Source organism: Sorex araneus, chromosome 1, assembly GCF_027595985.1.
Source record: "Sorex araneus isolate mSorAra2 chromosome 1, mSorAra2.pri, whole genome shotgun sequence".
Classification (NCBI taxonomy): domain Eukaryota; kingdom Metazoa; phylum Chordata; class Mammalia; order Eulipotyphla; family Soricidae; genus Sorex; species Sorex araneus.
The window spans coordinates 352,217,024-352,236,632 of NC_073302.1; the positions used below are offsets into that span (position 1 = coordinate 352,217,024).

At 41.8% G+C, this 19,609-nt stretch overlaps 1 protein-coding gene across 3 annotated transcripts in view; it reads right to left on the bottom strand.

The window, feature by feature from the left end:
- The window catches only part of ELMO1 (engulfment and cell motility 1), a 545,070-nt gene that overhangs the window by 162,445 nt on the left and 363,016 nt on the right, over nt 1–19,609 (bottom strand). The window lies entirely within an intron of this gene.

The window sequence follows — 19,609 nt, forward strand, 5'->3', positions numbered from 1 at the left end:
GTGAACCCTTGTTCAATCCTTAGTATCTCACATGGTCCCCTGATCACTGCCAGGAGAGATCCCTGAGGACAGAACCAGGAATAAACTCTGAGCACTGCCAGGGGTCTCCACCCCGTCTTCCCAAAGAAGAAAAGTGTATATATAAGAGAGAGAGAGAATACAGGTATATCTAGGCGCTTCAAAGAAAAATCATGAGAGACCGATTTAGTTCAGCAGGAAAAAAGCATTTTGAAAAACAAAAGTAGTGTATTTGTGCAACTTAGGGAGGTCCCTGAGCAACCTCGAGCTCAAGGTCCTGGGTCCGACCTGCACCCGAGCACAGACTTTCACGAGAAGAAACCAGAGTCTAGCCCATGCCTCTGTGGCTTAGATCCCTGATGCCTGACGCTGCTTGTGGATCCTGGGTCTGTCCTCTTGACCTTAAAAGACTCTTCAGATGGCCCTCTCAGTCACAGCCCCTCCATGACCCTTAATTTTCTCTTTCTGAACAGATTCACTGGCAGAAGATGAGCTTTCATGAATACACAATTAATTGCGACTTTGGAAACAGCATCCTGGGTTATTTCTCCAGGGGGCTCTTTCCCCTCTTACAGTACCAGGAAGTGGGGGACATCTGAGATCATTTGCCAGCTGACGCCATTAACCATTTGTTTTACAGTCCCAGACACAGATGGCTCAAGGTCAAAGTGATCAGAATGGTCTAATCCTGGACAAACCATGAAGTAGACCCAAACTGCCCTTTAATGGCCTCACTTGGCTCGCTGGCAGACCTGGGCTCTGGGCTTGAGGTGTGGCCCTCCTGTCCCTCTTCTAGACCCGCATTCCCAGCTCCTCCGTTCTTCTCTACTCTCTGACAAGCGCCCATTATTATAACCTTTGTAGAAACAACTCATTTGATCTTTACAATGTTTTTTATTGTTTATGTCTATGAATGATGACCCCGGAGACCAATTGAACTAGGCATTGTGATCCCTAAATACAGCACCATAAAAATATACCTAAGCTATAATGTACACTGTAAGACTTTATATTTTAATAGGAATCTATTTCAATAGCAATTAGTCTTCAAGGCCCCAGATGTGCTATTTCAAGGCCTAAGATCCCAGGAGAGGAAGAGGGGGCAGGATGGGGGCAGAGCTGCTAGCAAGACCTGTGTGCTCAGAGACAGACTTGGTGCCACTGTGTCATTAGAGTCGATTCCACTCAGAATCCTCTGGCACAGGCTCCTGGCAAGTAAACCTTGATCATAGCTAAGGACCCATCATGCCCTGCACACACAGGGCATGGGCCACTAGCACTGGTCTCTTCCTCTATCTGCACTCTTTACGGGTGCAGGCAATTCCAGAACTCTGGTGCCCTTCTGGCTTACAGCTTACCACCTCTGAAAGGTGCAATCTGACAGGCAGGTCTGTGAATGTGATTCTTTTTGCAGATCAACTAAGGTCACAGGCTGGCAGTATCCCATAGCAAAGGATGAGGGGACAAAATGTCTGAATTCAGTCCAGTACTTATCAGTTAGATACAAGTCACTTCGCTTTTTTGAGCCTTGATTTTCTTTTTGTCTTTGCTTATTATGTTTGTTTTATTTTTGCAGCAGCACACTACAGTGTTTACTCTTGGCTCTGCATCAGGCATCACTCCCGGTGGTGCCTGGGATCAAAGCAGGGTCAGCTAAGGCAACCACCTTAAACCCCTGTATTCTGTCCAAGACTGAGCCTTGATTTACTTTAAATAAATAGTAATGAAAATCTTGTCTATTTTCAGCAGTCTCTAGAGATGACCAAATGACAATTCATGCAAAAGTGATTTCTGAGGAAAAATGCTGAGATAAATACAAAAATAGTTGCTGGTAATGATAAATGAACATTATGCTAACATATCATTTCCAGGAAAAATGGTCTTAGACTCAAGTCTTGTCAAGTCTGCTCATATCTAGAAAATTAAAGAGAAAATACATAATTCATCCCACCCTCAGCTTGTGTTGAGTGGTTGAGAGGGGGCAAAAGTTCTGATCTTGGGGCCAGAGTGATAGCACAGCAGGTAGGGTATTTGCCTCGCACTCGGTCAACCCAGGTTCAATCTCCGGCATCCTATATGGTCCCCCATCACTGCCAGGATTGATTCCTGAGTGAAGAGACAGAAATAACCCCTGAGCATCCTTAGGTATTACCCAAAAAGGAAAAAAAAAGTTCTGATCTAGGATGCAAAGTCATTTGAACATAGAACATAAACACAATAACACAATGGTGTCTGTGTTTGCTGCCTGTGTTTGGAATTTAGAAGTCTACAGAAGCACCTGAAAATGTGAGGGCCATCCAAGAACTTGTTATTCACCACAATAACATGGTATCTTTTTTTTTTTTTTTGCTTTTTGGGTCACACCTGGCGATGCACAGGGGTTACTCCTGGCTCTGCACTCAGGAATTACTCCTGGCGGTGCTGGGGGACCATATGGGATGCTGGGAATCGAACTTGGGTCGGCCGCGTGCAAGGCAAATGCCCTACCCGCTGTGCTGTTGCTCCAGCCCCTAACATGGTATCTTTTTAAGCTTAGTGTGATCATGTGGGCACTTTATGCCTAAAAGTTTTCATGAGCTAATTAGAGCTGAAAAATCCAGGCAAAATGGAGACCAAGAAGCTCCGCTCCTGTTTGGGTAAAGAGGAAGAGAAGTAACGCCAATAACATAGAGTATAGATGGCCTCTGATTCTGATGGGGTGAGTGAAGATTTTTTGACTTTAAGCTGAAGTGGAAGAGATATGATCTGTCAGAACTAATGTTCGAGTTTTTATTTAATTTTTAAGGCAGTTGTTATGTACAATATTTCATTACCAACAGGATTCTATGCGTGCAAAGTTCTAGCATCACACCCTCCACTCCTGTGTTTCCTTCTACCACCCAGCCACAAACCCTGCCCTGCAAAGTTCACTTCTGTAGACCAGCTCATAAGTTCTGTTGTGTTTCACCATTTCTTATTCCCACACTGTCTCCAACATTTGAGAGATCACTTTGTAATATTTGAGGTGGTTTTTTTTTTTTGGCTTTTTAAGGTCACACCTGGTGATTCTCAAGGGTTACTCCTGGCTCTGCACTCAGGAATTACCTCTGGTGGTGCTCAGGGGACCATATGGTGATGCTGAGAATCGAACCCGGGTCGGCCATGTGCAAGGCAAATGCCCTACCCACTGTGCTATTGCTTCAGCCCGAGTTTTATTTTTAAGCTGGGCTGGTAATAACTAGTCTGATACTCTTATGGTCCTGGGAAACTGCACCATGCAAAGCTCTTAGCACATATTCATGAGAGCAAGTAATTGATACTCTACAATGTGTGGTTACCAGAATATTTAAGATATTGTTTGGTTTTTCACAAATTGCAGCCTACAAATTGCCCATCTGAGCCCGGGATATTCAGCACTTTCTGTAAAATAAACCTTGTGTTAGGTTGGTGATTTCCAACTGCCAGTCCAAGCTGAACCCACTGTGTTGGACAATTTTACTCAACAACAGCAACTCTTTTCAAGTTTTCTATTATTTGTAGATGGGACATACAAAATTACTGATATAAAACTGAAGATCCTGGGAATGAAGCTAACCGAGGGAGCGTGGCGCTACCAGTGCTATCAGCCTGCAGCATCAGGAATGGTGCAGGCATTCTGGAGCTTCGCTTGTCTTCACTTTCTGAATCTTCCACAGTAACAAAGGAACTAATACCTCACAGATGAGAAAACTGTGGACTCGGTAACAGCTAGAACAGATGAAATCAAATATTCTATCACCAGAACCTCCATCTCAGGGGCTGGCTTGTCTTCATTCCACATGTTTTCCAAAGACTCCTTCCTGGTGGTGAGGAACATGAAATCAATCAAGAGCAAAGTACTTCTTGAGTGGGTCAGGAAAGAAAGGTTATTTCTGGCCCAAATTGCAATTCTGGGTAGTACCCTAGTATCCAGGCAGGGTAAATAAAGGTGTCAAACTGAGGTCTCAAATCAGAAAGCTGTCTTGGAAAGTTTTCTCTGAATCTTTCACTTTGAGCAAGATACTGTGAAAAGGCTCTGATGTGTTAGGGCTCACTCCTGGTGGGGCTCAGAGAACCATGGGTATTGGGGACCAAACCTGGGTCAGCTGCATGCAAGGCAAGTGCCTAGCTGCTACACTGAGTATATTCCTAATTCTGAGGCAGAGAGAATGATAATACTATCTTTTCTCTTCCAGAATTCTCAAATTAGAGAACTTCAAAAAGTAAGAAAGGCAAGAAAGCGTTCATGGTGGTTGAAAGGTGGTTAAGGTGCTAGAAGCCGGAATGTCAGGCTTCGAACCCTAGTACTATCACTTGGGGGCTGAGTGACCTGAGAAGGTCATGTCTCAGTCTTCTTGTCTACAAACTGGGAGCAGCAAGTGGAAACAGTGGTGGCAAGAAGCAAGCTAAACAAAAGTCAGTGCTCCTAGTTTACCATGTGGTCCCCTCTGCAGGTCACTGCACTGGTTTTAAGCTGCTAGCAGCATCTGACAACAATGGTCTATGTGTCAAGGATAGGTCTCCAAATTTGGAGGTTTAACCAAATCAACATGAGCAGGAACCATAAGGTTTATAGTTTTTTTTTCTTTTTTCTTATTTTTTTAGGATGTATTTAAGTTTGGGGAAAGAATTGGGAAGCATTTTTTTCCTTTTTGGGTCACAACTGGCAATGCACTCAGGACTTACCCCTGGGGGTGCTCAGGGGACCATATGGGATGCTGGGACTCAAACTCGGTCAGACGCATGCAAGGCAAACACCCTCCCCGCTGTGCTATCACTCCAGCCCCGAGGTTTATTGTTTTTAAATGAAAATAAAAACACTGTGGTGTAAAAGCACTGAATCAGTCGGCAGTGATTTTATAAATGAAATTTAGAGAGAAACTCTTAATGAGACCAAAATAGTAAGGCCTTCAGAAAGCAAATTGTTTTTAAGTACACCATTTTTAACACAATGAGATTCTGCTTCATGAAGAAGAATTCACTTACTGGTCTTTTTAAGTCTGGAATATTAGAGTACTTTCAGGGCTGAAGGTTAAACGGATATTACTAATTTGTTGCCATCTGATAAATATACTAGTTTTTAAAGCAGCTATATTCCATACACGTACATTTTAAAAGAAAGAATTAAGAGTGGGGAACACTTATGCAGTATTTTGTCTTTCAAAGTAGATTTGTTACTATTTTGCCTTGGATGATTGGAAGGTGAGACAAGTATCATTACTGTAATCTGAAAAAAAACACCATAAAAGTGAGTAAGCCATGAAAGGAGAGTACTGAGAAATGGGCTGCATGTGGTATGTGACCTTGAGAAGGTCACCCCACACCCAGAGTCCAGTTTCCAACCTGTGAATGAGACACTGGGAAGATTCTTTCAAAACACAACTTCTGACTGTAATACAGACACATATATGCACATGCATGGGCGCGCGCGCGCACACACACACACACACAAACACACACACATGCACACACACACACACATACACAAAACAGTGTTTTTCCAATTCCCCAATGCCATCAATAACACCAGAACTTGGAGTCTGTGCTTCCACTGAGCTTTATTCTCTTAATTATTATACCTTGGAGTGGCAAAATGATTTTCACACATTTTAGTTAGTGTGTTAAGGCACCAAGTGACATTTGATAGACTTTAAAAATATTTGATGAGCTAGTATTTACTCATTCTTTTAGGAGAAATTTGTTCATTGTTTTCACACCCTTTCAATTTTCAATACCATGTAATGCAGACCATTACATAAGAAAAGTACTTAACTAAAGATAGAATGACAGATAATACAGGCAAATGAACAAAATTTCTGCTTTCCTGGGAGTTTTCAATGACAAATATAATTCCCAAGGTGTCTAGAAGCTCTTCCATGCTTTCTATAACATATGCTGAGAGATGGCAAGTCCATTTGCAAATGACTTGCCATCACAGATTTGGGACACAGATTTGGGAAGCACTAGGAAAATGCTGAATATTTTGACAATGCAATTATGAGCTATTTCTCCTATGGCAGTCTTTAGAAATGGTGCCTACCAGGTCTACCAGAAAATTATGAGGTACAACAAAGAGATAAATCAGACAGCACAAAGGCATTTAAATACACGAAAAATTCAAGAGAGGTTGTGAAGTCATACTTTTATCTGGAGCACAAAAACTCAAATAAGAACTCATCATGGACCCAGAGCCAGTATGGATAATATCTTTATGAATTTTCAGGTGCAAATATATATATATACATATATAAGTATATAAATATATATTTGATATCTTAGTAGAAAATCTTACCCTGCATCCTTTGAATTTGCTATTTTTAGACCTGGTCTTTATGAATTTTCAGATGCAAATACACTGCATATATACACACATTTCAAATATATTTGATGTCTTTGCAGAAACAGAAAATCTTGTACTTCATCCTTTGAGTTTGCTATTTTTAGACCTGGTACTGTTTAATGGCAATGATTTGCAGGGTGGTGATGTGTGGGAAGGTGTTAGAAGTTCAGAACCTTCTGTAGGTGGAAGAGGTGAAAAGAGAAGAGTGAGGGCAAGGAACTCCAAGTTCCTTGTTGCTCCCGAGTTCCCCCAATACCAAAACCACCAGCCCAGCTATTTCAGGATAGGGGATCAGAGGACTGAACCTTGCTCAGTTCTTCACAGATCCTAAAGTCTGCTTTAATAGAAAGTTAGATATTTCTCCTATCCCTTCTCATGCCTAAAAATAGTATGAAATCTACACTAAAAAGACACACAGCTAATCTAATGTTTCACTGTTCACCTTCCCTATGGGCCTTTTATTAAGGACACTGGAAGTGAAAAGTGCAATTGAACCAGGTAAGGGCTGAAATCAGACTCCAGATTCAACAAGGATAACCCAAGGCCACATTCCAGATACACACTGTGTTATATAAAAGCGGAGATTCTAGACTGAAGTTGTCCTGGGTACAAATCTTGTTGCATTACTTACATCAACATGACTTCAATCAACAGACAACTCCTCTGGACCTCAATTTCTTTACTTAAAAAGTACAAAATGCCCCAGATCTTGTCATATTTCTTCTAGAATCCCATTTTATATCTAACTATGAACTTAGATAAAGTTAGCACTCAGTTGTGTTAGCTGTTGCCAATTTAATCTTATTTAGTTTTGAAAATGTATTGTTGGGTCTCCGAAACAGAGCTGAGAAAGCCCAGGAGCATATCCCCTCGATCCCCAGTCAGATGGGCCAAATGTTCAATGCAAGGGCCCAAGGATGCTGTACTTGGCGTTACTCCGTACCAGAGGTGCTTGGGGTACCCAAGTGCTGCGGATCAGAGGGCACAATAATCCTGTAAAATCACTCTGGTCTCTTCCCATTCTGTAGACTGTCTTTGTATTCTGGTCACTGTATCTTCTGAGGTGCAGAAGCTTCTCAGTTTAAGGTAGTCCCATTTATTTATTTCTGTTTCCACTTGCGTGGACAATGGTGTGTCACCTTTAAACATAGCTTTAGCTTCAATGTCATGGAGGATTTTGCCAACCTTGTCTTCAATGTACCTGATGGACTCTGGTCTGATGGTGAGATATTTAATTCACTTTGACCTGACTTGTGAATGGTGTTAGGTAGAGGTCTAAGCCCATTCTTTTGCATGTAGCTGTCCAGTTTTGTCAGCACCATTTGTTAAAGATGCTTTCCTTGCTCCACTTCACATTTCTTGCTCCCTTATCAAAGTTTAGATGATCATATATTTGAGGGTGTATGTCAGGTTATTGAACGCTGTTCCATTGGTCTGTGACTCTTTTTTCCAGTTTGCTGTTTTAATCATTACCACTTTTTAGTAGAGTTTGAGGTTGGGGAAGGTGATGCCTCCCATCTTCTTTTCCTCAGAATTGCTTTAGCTATTCGTGGGGGCTTATAGTCCCATATAAATTTCAGGAGTGTTTGCTCCATTTCTTTGAACAATGTCATGGTATCCTGATAGGAATTCCATCTGATATGGGGTTGATATCAAGGATTTACAAGGCACTGGTTGAACTCCACAAGAAGAAAACATCCAACCCCGTCAAAAAATGGGACAATAAAATGAACAGAAACTTTCTCAAAGAAGAAATCTGAATGGCCAAAAGACACATGAAAAAATGCTCCTCATCACTAATCATCAGGGAGATGCAGATCAAAACAACAATGAGATACCACCTCACACCACAGAGACTGGCCCACATCCAAAAGAACAAAAGCAACCACTGTTGGCGAGGATGTGGAGAGAAAGGTACTCTCCTTCACTGCTTGTGGGAATGCCGACTGGTTTAGCCCTTTTGGAAAACAATATGGATGCTTCTCAAAAAATTAGAAATTGAGCTCCCATTTGACCCAGCAATACCATGCCTGGGAATATATCCCGGAGAGGCAAAAAATATAGTAAAAATTACATCTGCACTTATATGCTCATTGCAGCACTGTTTAAATAGCCAGAATCTGGAAAAAACCCAAGTGCCAGAGAACAGATGACTGGTTAAAGAAACTTTGGTACATCTATACAATGGAATACTATGCAGCTGTTAGCAAAGATGAAGCCATGAAATTTGCATGTAAGTGGATCAACATGGAAAGTATCATGTTACGTGAAATGAGTCAGAAAGAGAGGGACAAACATAGAAAGACTGAACTCATTTGTGAAACAAAATTAACAGAATGGAAGACTAGCACCCAAAAATAGTAGAGACAAGTACTGGGAGGATTACTCCACAGCTTAGAAACCGGCCTCACATGCTGGGGGGGAAAGGCAACTCAGATAGAGAAGGGACCACCAAGTAAATGGTGCCAGGAGGGCCTTCTTGGGATGAGAGATGCAGGCTGAAAGTATACTATAGACCAAACATGATGGCCATATAAACCTCTATTGTAAACCACAACACCCAAAAGGAGAGAGAACAAAAGGGAATGGCCTGCCACAGAGGCAGGGTGGGTGGAGGGGGCAGAGTAATGGTGGTGGGAGGAATGCTGGGACCATTAGTGGTGGAGGCACAGGTACTCGACCATTGTATGACTGAAACTCAAGTACGAAAGTTTATAAGACTGTAACTGTACCTCATGGTGATTCACTAATAAAACATTTTTAAAAAATCATTAATGTCAAAAAAAATGACCCTGGTCCCCAGCTGCTACCAATTTCAATACCAAAATAATTATTACTATAACTAGCTAAATGACACATTTTGAAAAGTTACATTTCCAGAGGGATATTATAAAAAGTACAGTGTGATATTGGTCCATAGATAGAAAACCAGGATAACATGAAAGAGACTAGAAACAGACCTCTACTATAAGTCACAGGATTTAGGACAAAGGTGACATTACAGTGGAAGGGTTTTCAGTAATTTAGTCTGGGCCAATTATATACAGTCTGGTAAAAGATGAATTTCTACCTCCTACTCACACCATATGCAAAATCAACTCTATGGAAATTATAAATCTTAAAACGAAGAAATAATAGGATTGCCATACAACATAGGAGACTATATTCGTGACTTTAAGATAAAGACTATTTCTTACATAGGTAAGAAAAAATACTAACCACAAAAAAATGTTGCCTGGAGTATGTTAAACTATATTAAAAACAAGAACTTTGATATTCATCAAAATTACAGTAAGGGTCAGAGCAGCAGTATAGCAAGTAGGGCACTTGCTTTGCATGTGGCAGACCCAGGTTCAATATCCAGCTTCCCATATGATCACCAGAGCCCGTCAGGAGTGATCCCTGAGTGCAGAGTCAGAGGTAAGCCCCGAGTACCACCAGGTATGGCCCAAACACACACACACACACACAAACACACAAACACACACACACACACGGCAGGGGGTGGGGGGAAAGGAGGGGGGTATGAAAAGGACAGCAAACTCAGTTGAAGAAAAACTTGAAACATTATCTGAAAAAAATATATATATATATAAAACACATACATATATATTCCCTTACATTAATAGTAGAAGTAGATTCAATTGAAAGATGGGAAAAATAGGTATTTTATGAAGTAAAATATCTAAATAGCTAATAAATTAAAAGAGTTTGGCTCTCTTGATAACAGGGAAATACAAATTTAAACTATAACGAGATGCTTTCAAACATCCTCCATGGTGTCTATGATAAAAACGATGGAAATATTTAGCATTGATAAGAATGAGAAAACATTGCATGTATGGAATTTTCATATACTGGGAGTGAAAATTGGTTCAATTCTATTGAAAAAGTTCAATAGCAATTATGAAAGCTGAAATATTCCTGTACTCTGATAGAGCAATTCTACTCCAAGTAATAAGCCAGCAAAATGCACACATGTTCCAAAAGAAATGCGCACAAATGTCCATTAACAGGACTGTTTGTTACAATCTCAAACTTGAAAAATCTGAAATGTTCATCCAAGAGTAGATTAGTAAATATAGTTTATTCAATACATCAGCCTATTTACTAGAAATTATCCTAAAACTATGCACACACAATTACACAAATGAATTGAAATGATACTTCTGAATAAAACGAGTGCTCTACTACAGAGAAAATAGTGGATTATACCCAAGATTGAAAGCTCAAAACAGGCAAAATTTATCTGTAGTAGTGAAGACAGGTCGTGTTACCAGGGAGGGTCTCTGACTCCTGCAGTACATGCTTGTTTAAAAGTTCTAGATGAAGAGCTCAATGAATAGCTGGTAGTAGCAAAATTCATTCAACTGTGCTTTGGTGTGCACCAAAGATTTGAACACTTCCATGCATTTAAGTTACACATACATAAAAGTTAAATGTGTGTGATACGATGAATAATAAGAGACAATACTATTTCAGGAAGGGTAAAGTTGTAACATATGCAGATGGACTTTTCCAAACTAGCACTGCATTTGCCCTGAGATCCATCACCTCCGGGATCAGGGAGTAGCATTTTATTTAGTCTGGTTTATTGACTGAATAAAACAGAGTTTGTCTATCCTTGGGTGATCGTCATATGTATGTGTGTGATCACCTAAGGACTCCCTGTCACTAAAGTTGGGCGTGAGCACCTCTCCACACCTGGACTCCAGTTTAATTTCCTCTGTTGGGTGAATAAGAGAGTAATGTGTGAACTTTTTTTTTTTTGCAAGTGTAGATTTTAAAGCTGATGAAGACTGTAATAGATCTGACTGATAGAAACATACTCTAACAATTGTTATGGGTTTTTTCTAAATGATCCCACTTCTCCCCTTCACTTCTATAATTCATTATCTATAGATTATTTCTTTATTCCATCTTTCCTTCCTTTACCTGTTCCTTTCTTGATCCATCCATACACGTGCACAGTAGTCCATCCATCCTTCCAGCCTCCTAGGTAATTAGCTTTTCATACATAAATGCATCCAATCATCCATCCATCCATCCACCCATCCAGCATCCAATCATCTGCCCATCCATAATCATATCACCCATCCATCCATCCATCCATCCATCCATCCATCCATCCATCCATCCATCCAATCATCTATCAATCATCCGACTATCCATACATCCGAATAAGGTGGTTAAGAGTTATTCTAAGTTTGGGTCCTGGATCTACTACTTATTATCTATATGACCCTGAATTAATGCGCAAGAAGAGATAAAAATAAGGATAAGTGAAGATGTTTATAAGCATCAAATATCTCTGAGGCTTAACAGACTAGAGTGGGGAGTGTAGGTTTTATTCTATGAGGAACAAAGAAACTATTAAAGGGATACAAAAAGGAACATGAGTCAAGTAACAAGTTTCTCTTTCCTTATCCTGCTTTTTCTCTTTTTTGATCAAATTAAATTTCAGGTATTTAGGTGACTAAATTATTTTTTTGGGGTGACTAAATTATTGAATTTAGGGTAGGGGTTAGAATTCTTCCAATTCTACTTAAGTGTGGTACTAATAAGGTCTTTAATACCTCAGATATTTTCTTATTGTAAAAACAATAATAGTACATTAAATCATAAAGAACTAAGTAAAGACACAGTGAGAAGATTCCCATAAACAGCATAATTTCTGGCAATAATAATCATTTGGTAAACTCTAATCACAAAATGTGCAGAATATGATACAATATTTAATCCACCCATATCTTGAATTTAAGAAAAGGTTCATAAGCTTACAGTGAAATCTTCTTTTATTTTTTATTTTTTTTACTTTTGGTTATTGGATCAGATCTGTTGATGCTCAGGGATTGCTCCTTGCTCTGTACTAAGGAATTACTTCTGGCGATGCTCGAGGGACCATAAAGGAAGCTGAGATCAAACCCAGGTCAGCTCCGTTCAAGGCAAGAGTCCTACCTGGTGTACTATTGCTCCAGCCCTATTTTCACCTTCCTTAACGAAGTTATCCAGTTACCCTGGAAAGTAATAAAGCCTTACTTTATTGTCTGTACTTTACATTACAAAAAAAATTCCAATAAACTAAGATTTCAGATAAGAGGAAGGGAGCTAAGTGACCCCTGGGAATTCACTTAAAATTGGAAAATGGTCTTGGTGATACAATTGCTCTCTCCCTTTGTCCCTTGAATGAAACAACTAAAATAAGTAGAAATATGCTATCTGGATCATTGACACACTATCTGGTGGCAAAATAATCACTTCTAGATCTACTTCCAAGTTCACGAAAGGATTCTTTCTTGACCCAAAGAAAAGAAACAAAAGGAAAAGGAGTGTCTTGAGTTTATGTCCTGAGTTAGCAGGGCAAAGTCATCTGTAGGAACTTCTGTGCTAGGGAGCTTTTCCTTCCCTTCTAGGGGGGCACAGCTTCAGTGATGGGAAGGGACAGTTGAAAATTAGGGAAGAGGAAAACTTCAGTGGTGTGGTCAGAGTGAAGGAGAACCTGTCCAATAAATGAATTCTGCATGCTTTGTTAAAAATTATTCTGAGAAGTGGCACATTAAGAGGCTGTCATGCAGCAAATTTAGCATGGGTATAAATAATTGCCCGTCCAATCATGTGGAACAGGAATTCGGGTTATGTTGGGAAAGAAGCAGATAACTGAGCTGCTGGGATATGCCCAACCAAAGACCCCACAAGAACAAAACTTGTTCTCAAGTGACCTCTACACTATAACCAGGGGCTCACAGACATAGTCTAAGGAGCTAGGAAAAATGGGAAAGTAGGAAAAGAGGACAAGCCGAGCTTGCTTATCAGACACATTCTCACCTTTGGTGCTCAGTAAGTCACTTCCATTTAACAACCCAGTGATTACCTACTGCTGCTAGGAAAAAATACAAAAACTGGATGGTTTATTTTATTTAGCAACTTTTAGTCTGACCTTCCTTGGCTAATCTGAACTTTTCTCTTAGCTACGACTGAACCCTAAGCTCATCATGCTGCCCACCTTTCACAGGAGAAACCACTCTGCTCACATCTCCACAGGCGGCAGTCTGGGTTTCCTTCTCAGGGTCTCTGGGAGTGCCTCAGACCCCCCTTCTCTCGTATGCTGCCTGACATCCTTTTCCCTTGAATAGCTACAGACTTTTAACTTTGACAACTTGTTTACATCTCCCCTCCTGCTGATGAGCCTACAAGAAACACTGACGTTAGTCATTTCTGCCATCTTAGCAGTGCTCAGGTGCACAGCCTCCCTTCAACCCCCATCTGCATGCCTTTCCTTGGTGGGTTTTCTGTTCCTCCTGCACAATGCAGCTCTTCTGCCTGGATTCTATTCTGCCCCACTTAATGCACTGCGTACTGGGTGCTAGGAGGGCTGCCCTCCAACCAGCGTGCGGGGTTATTCGGTCAGCAGCACCCATTGCCTTAAGAGACCTCGGTTTGCAGAACTCTTGTAGTTCTCTGCCTCTTACCTGCATTTCTGGAACCTAAGCAAATGAGTTCTCTTAAGAAAATCATGAGAAATACTACAAGGAACAGAAATCGATGATATGGATTCATCAGAAAGAAAATGCAAATTTGATTCTGTTGCTAAAATATAAAGGATAACAGGTGTGACTCTCTGGACTGAATGACAGCACCAATCCTCCAGGTTGGGGAGCTCCCTTGATCCCCCGGTGCCACCTCCATTCACTGTACTCCGGCTGTGAGCAGGAATTCCTGGCTTAGTGCTTAGTGCCTCTTCAGACTGCCACAGAGATTGTCTCACTACAAGATGGTTGGCCTGGGGGCGGAATGAAACAGGAGCAAAGTCGGATATCCCAGTGACAGTCCTTCTGCCATGAGGGATTACAGAGGATGCGGATCTCTCACAGTAAACAAAACAAAACAGAAAACAAGATTTAGGTTTCTGCTCTGCGTGCCTCTCTGGAGTTAGTTTGTGCTTTTCAAGAAGGAACTGCAACAAGGAGCACAACTATTTCCTCGAGGCCCAACCAGCTGGGCAGTGTGTGAGGAGGAGAGAGGCACTTCAGCACAGAACAGAACATCAGGGACGAGAAGCAAACCCACAGCACCAGGATAATGGCGCAGGAAAAGTCAAGACTGAGAGTTACCTGCTACGAGAGGATGAAGCAGGGCACAGTTCGCTGAAATTCTTGACATGCACGTAATGTGAATAACAGACACTGAGGAGAAGGAGCAGAACCCGTTTCTGCAAATGAGATGAGCCTCCAAGAAATGAGAGGTGCTGACTTGAGCATACTGCAAGAGCATGTGCCAGGAACTCTTGACACTCCTGACAGGTTTATTTCTCTTGGTCCTCAAAACAATTCTAGGAGTACAGATAGCTGCTCTCTCCCCATTCTATAGAAAAAAAGCGGAGGCACACAGAATTAGTGCCAGTTTGGGTTTGGAGTCCCTACCACTTCCTAAAAAGTAATTGTTTTGTCCATAGAAAACTTTGGGCATTTTGGGGGGGACACACTCAACAGTGTTCAGGGATCTCTCTTTATAGGGCTCCTCAGGGGACCATGTGGGATGTCAGAAATTGAACCATGTGCAAGACAAATCTACCACATGCAAGGCACACTCCCTACCCACTGTATGATGGTATTGGCCCCCATGTCCATAGAAAATTATGAAAACAGTAAATACTTTCTACAGTTCATATTTGCTATGATACAGAAGTAAATTTAATTTCTGTTTCTTTATTTTAATGACATCTTGAACTTAGTTTGGTAATCTGGTGATATGCGATCATTACAGCTGCTAATATACCACTGCATGTTCCAATTATTTACGGAAACATGCATTCCAATAGAAATGCTACTGCTTTAATACTTAAAGAAAATCAACATTGATAAGATTCTTAATTCTGAGAGAGAGTCTCTTATTTGTTCTTTAACATAACAGACATGTAGATGGAAAGAGTACCCCTTTTACTGCAAGACTAATATCTTGAAAGAGAAGGGAAATTTAAACTAAAATGGCCAATCTATTCTTTGTTAAATACTTATCTATTGCTAAGTATATACCCAACTCTGTTCTCAATGCTTTATTATGAGTTACTGAGAGCTTTAATTCTACATGAAAATGAAATTTGGCCTAAGCTTCATTCTTACATTGATTTCACTAGAGGAAACCCCAGCACAGAGAGCCTAAGTGACTTGCCTGAAGTCACAAAGCCTGAGAAAAGCAAACTGATGATCACAGTGAAGGAAGCCAGCAGCCTGCAGCCTGTGCCCTGCACCAATAGGTGCATGCCCAGGGGTGGGAGGTCATCTTGCCCCGCCAGCTTTTCAGCTACACAGCTGCCACTGCCTTAAGCGTTCCGCACCAGCAGATGCAGACTCAGCCAGAGTCCCCACGCTACGGTCACGGGCCTCTCTGCTCACACGCCAACCCCTGACTATCTCGGAGTCTCCGATTTTGGAGTCTCTCATCAATAAATAGATTATATAATGTCCATTCATTAGGGATAATTCTATGCAATCTAGTTTTCTTCTCAAAATGACTATGATAGAACTGGATATCCTTATTGCACAAAACAGCCTCAGAGGGAATACTAAGACAGGTGTTGCTGACTTGGCAGCAAGGGGGAAATGAATGAGTAGAATGTGGCGGCCTCACCAGTTGCACGTCCAAACACAGCTCATGGTCACGAACACGCAGGTAGTCTATTAGTGAATCTGGTCTTTCTTGAATAAAAATGATTTCTGATATTAAAAATTACTAATATAATTAGGTTTAAGCTATGATTGCTGCTTAGTCAGACTAGATTTTCATCCTATAGGGCACTGTTGGCTAATAGGTATCGCAACAAATGAAACACTGGCTTCTTATTCCTAGTCCTCTGGAAGATATGTCTAAAGATTCTGACTTAGCAACAGGTTTTTTGTAAAAACTGAGGTGTAAATTGGTGGGGAAATATTTTGTTGACTCTTCATTATCTCCTAAGCAATTTCTATTAAGTGAATCACTTTTTTTCCTGCTGGCCTTCCAGGCTTATAAAGATAATTAACCACTGAAGTTTCTATAGTATTGTGTATTTTTAGGTGGGTATTATCCAATCACAGACTTCCTCTCCAGTTTAACTTGCTCTAAGTCAACTTCAGTAAATTCTGGTCTCTGGCTTCATAACTCATAGTTCTCTCTTTCATATGAAACCCGTGCCAAGGAAAGAGCGTTTTAGATAAGAATACAACTTAATACAAAACTTACACAAGAAACAGAGCAAAAATAAGATGTTTTTAACCTCAGGAGGAAGATATGGATAATTCTCAGAGCTTCCTTCTACACAAAATAAAACTTATGCTCACAGACACTTTTATTCCCAATTTTTACAATTATTTTTGGCCACAGAGTTTTATTCTTGGTATTTTGATTACTTTCTTCCTTGACATTCGGTATCATTTCCTTTATCTCCCTGAGAAATGCATTTGGCTGCAGCCTTGCCATTTCTGAGCACTGACATGGTGACTCTGGTGGGTCCCCACAGTACACTTTCCTGGTGCCTAGCGTTGGCTTAGCGACACAACCTGCCTATAAGCACTGTGAAAGACTCGGGCTCCCCTGAGCACTCCTGGGAAGCTGTGGCATGTCTGCCCCACAAATAAGCTTCCCAATTCTCTGAAAACAGGGTATTCCTGTTACTACTACTCTTGCATATACAAGAGCCCTGGGTATATCAGGTGGTTATGGGACTGAATCTTCAGATATTCAATACAGGAGCTGGAGAGACAGCCCCCGGGTGAAGGCACTTGCCTTGCACACAGCTGTCTCAGTTTGATCCCCGACACAGCATATAGTCTGAATGCCAACAGGAGTGATCCCTGAGTGCAGAGCCTGAACACCACCGGGTGGCCCCCAAACATAAAACAAAGTCAAGCAAAAAAAGAGATTCAATACAGAACCATAATTCTTGGCAAGAAAGACACATATAGCTTATGTATCTGCAGGTGGATCCCTTATGAATGCCTTCAAGATTGTCTGACAGTCATTAAGACCTCAGAGGAAGAGAAGATAATGACTACAGCCACTAACACTGAATGATTTTCTCCAAGCTTCAGCACTCTGCCTTGTGATTGTCACAAAACAGGTTCTGATTGGTTTGTGTTTCTGCGCAAGAGTCCTGTTCCCACTTTCACTTTCTTCTTCAACTCTTTGCTCTAAGAGAACTCCTCTCTCCTGTAGCTTCCCGGTGAACAGATGACAGGTATCTCTTCTGTTACCAGAGCTTTCACTTCACTTTCAGACATCCAAGTCCTTAATGGGCATGTCCACTTAGCTGTCCCTCGGGCCCCTGAAATTTGACCTTTTATCTCCAGGCCCCACCCAACTTACTGGGTAACGGGCTTTCTCCTTAGCCTACTGGCCTGGGGTGGCTGACTTTGCCACTGTGATTTCTAAACATATTTCTTAACTTCCTTTACAACTCTTGCTGGCCTGGGTTCAGGAGGTTATCATTGTTCTCCCAGACTATGATAAAATGTGGAAAAATGGCTTTCAACCATTAACATGGATTTAATTTCTTCACTGCGGGCCATGCAAAGCACAGTAAAATGGAACTACAGGCACAGAAGACATAAATGGAGCAACAACAAAGAGTTTGGCTGCAGGAGCCTGAGAGAGAGCTCAGCAGGTTTGCACACCGGCTTGCCTGCTGGAGGTCTGGATTCAATCCCTGGCAACACATGGTCCTGAGCACTGCTGAGAGAGAACCTCCAAGCACTAAGCTTGGATGACTCTCGAGCACTATTGGGTGTGAACCAAGATCAAACACACCAAAAACCTTTGTTCACTCACATTTTTCCCTTAGGCTGAGACTTCTGATCTCACTTCTGTCAATATCCCAATTTTCTATCTGCTTTTGTCTCCCCACAACAAGTGCCAAACTCTGGGGATGGAGGAGTTTTGCACTCTCCTCCTTTGTATAATCAATACTAGCCCCCCCCCCCAAATTGGGGAAGGAATGATTAGCAATGACGTCATCTTCATCAAGGGGGCAAGGCTGCAGAAAATGCAAACCTCACAAATTTTTCTTACACTGAGACTCTGCTGGGGAATGCTCTCCTCGCTAGTTTCAGCTCATCACTGAGACATCCCTTCCCGCTGACAAAACAAAACATGGCCACAGGAGAAGGCTCCACAGAGACCATGCCCACACATTTCAGTGCTGGGGCTAAAATAAGCAGGCGAATGTGTAGGACTCCTCGTCAGATTGTACCAGAAAACACGCCCTCCAGTGCTTAAAAATAGGCTTGTTTGCTCGATTTGGGCTGCGCCCCCTCGAGGCCTGCATGAGTCACGGAGACACATCCTATCAGCGTGCACCCCCACAGCCTGGCTTCCTTTGGATGTTCGCAGTGAGTCAGCAGATGTGACTCACAGTTCACTCCTATGACAAAAAGCACTTGCTCTCCCTTCCTTTTCATTTCATTACTGATGTTTTGTGGACTTCACTGGCACCTTTCAGTAACATTAAAGACCTTTGGGGAGAGGAAGATGTAAGGCCAGCTTTGAGAGTGGGCATTATTTATCTTTAACAAGCTACGCCACTGCAGGCTCTTTCGCCCAGGCTGCAGTCGTGGAGGCCTGACACACCAAAACAGACAGCATCTCTGGAGGCCGAGTCATTGGACAGGGCTGCTCTGCCCGCATGCAGATGGGTGGTCTGAAGGTTCCAACGGGGAAAGGCGTGTCCCTCTCTTTCAGGCTCTGCCACAGTCACTCTGGATAAATTAGTTGGTGGCCATCTGGCTGAGCCATGCTCGAGTGCTTGGCCAAGAAGCATAATCGGTGGCCAAGCCCCAAACTTAAAGCCCAGTGAGAGAACTATTAGAGCCCATACTCATTCTCCTGTCATCCGGGGCACTTAGGCCTGACATCAAGCAGGACTTTCAGGATTCAGAAACAACAGAGGTTGCACTTTGCATTTTATTCTGTCCCAGAAAACATTTTGAGTGGAGTTTTGGCCTGGACTCCACAAACCAGCAGCAAATAAAGGAGAACATCGAGGGTCATGGGAGTCCAGGCCAGGGGGGGTCTCATCCGCTTTGAGGCACTGGCGTCTGGGTTGGACCTAAGGGCAAGAAGCCTCCAATTCCTATTTCTGGTTGTGTTTTTCTCTCAGAACAATTTCCCAACCATGCTCATTTCCAATTCCATTTACACGAACATGCTGCATCCTACAATCACTAACTTCTGAAAGCCATTTAAATGCATGCACTTAGGTGCCTGTAAGGGAGCTGCTGCCCT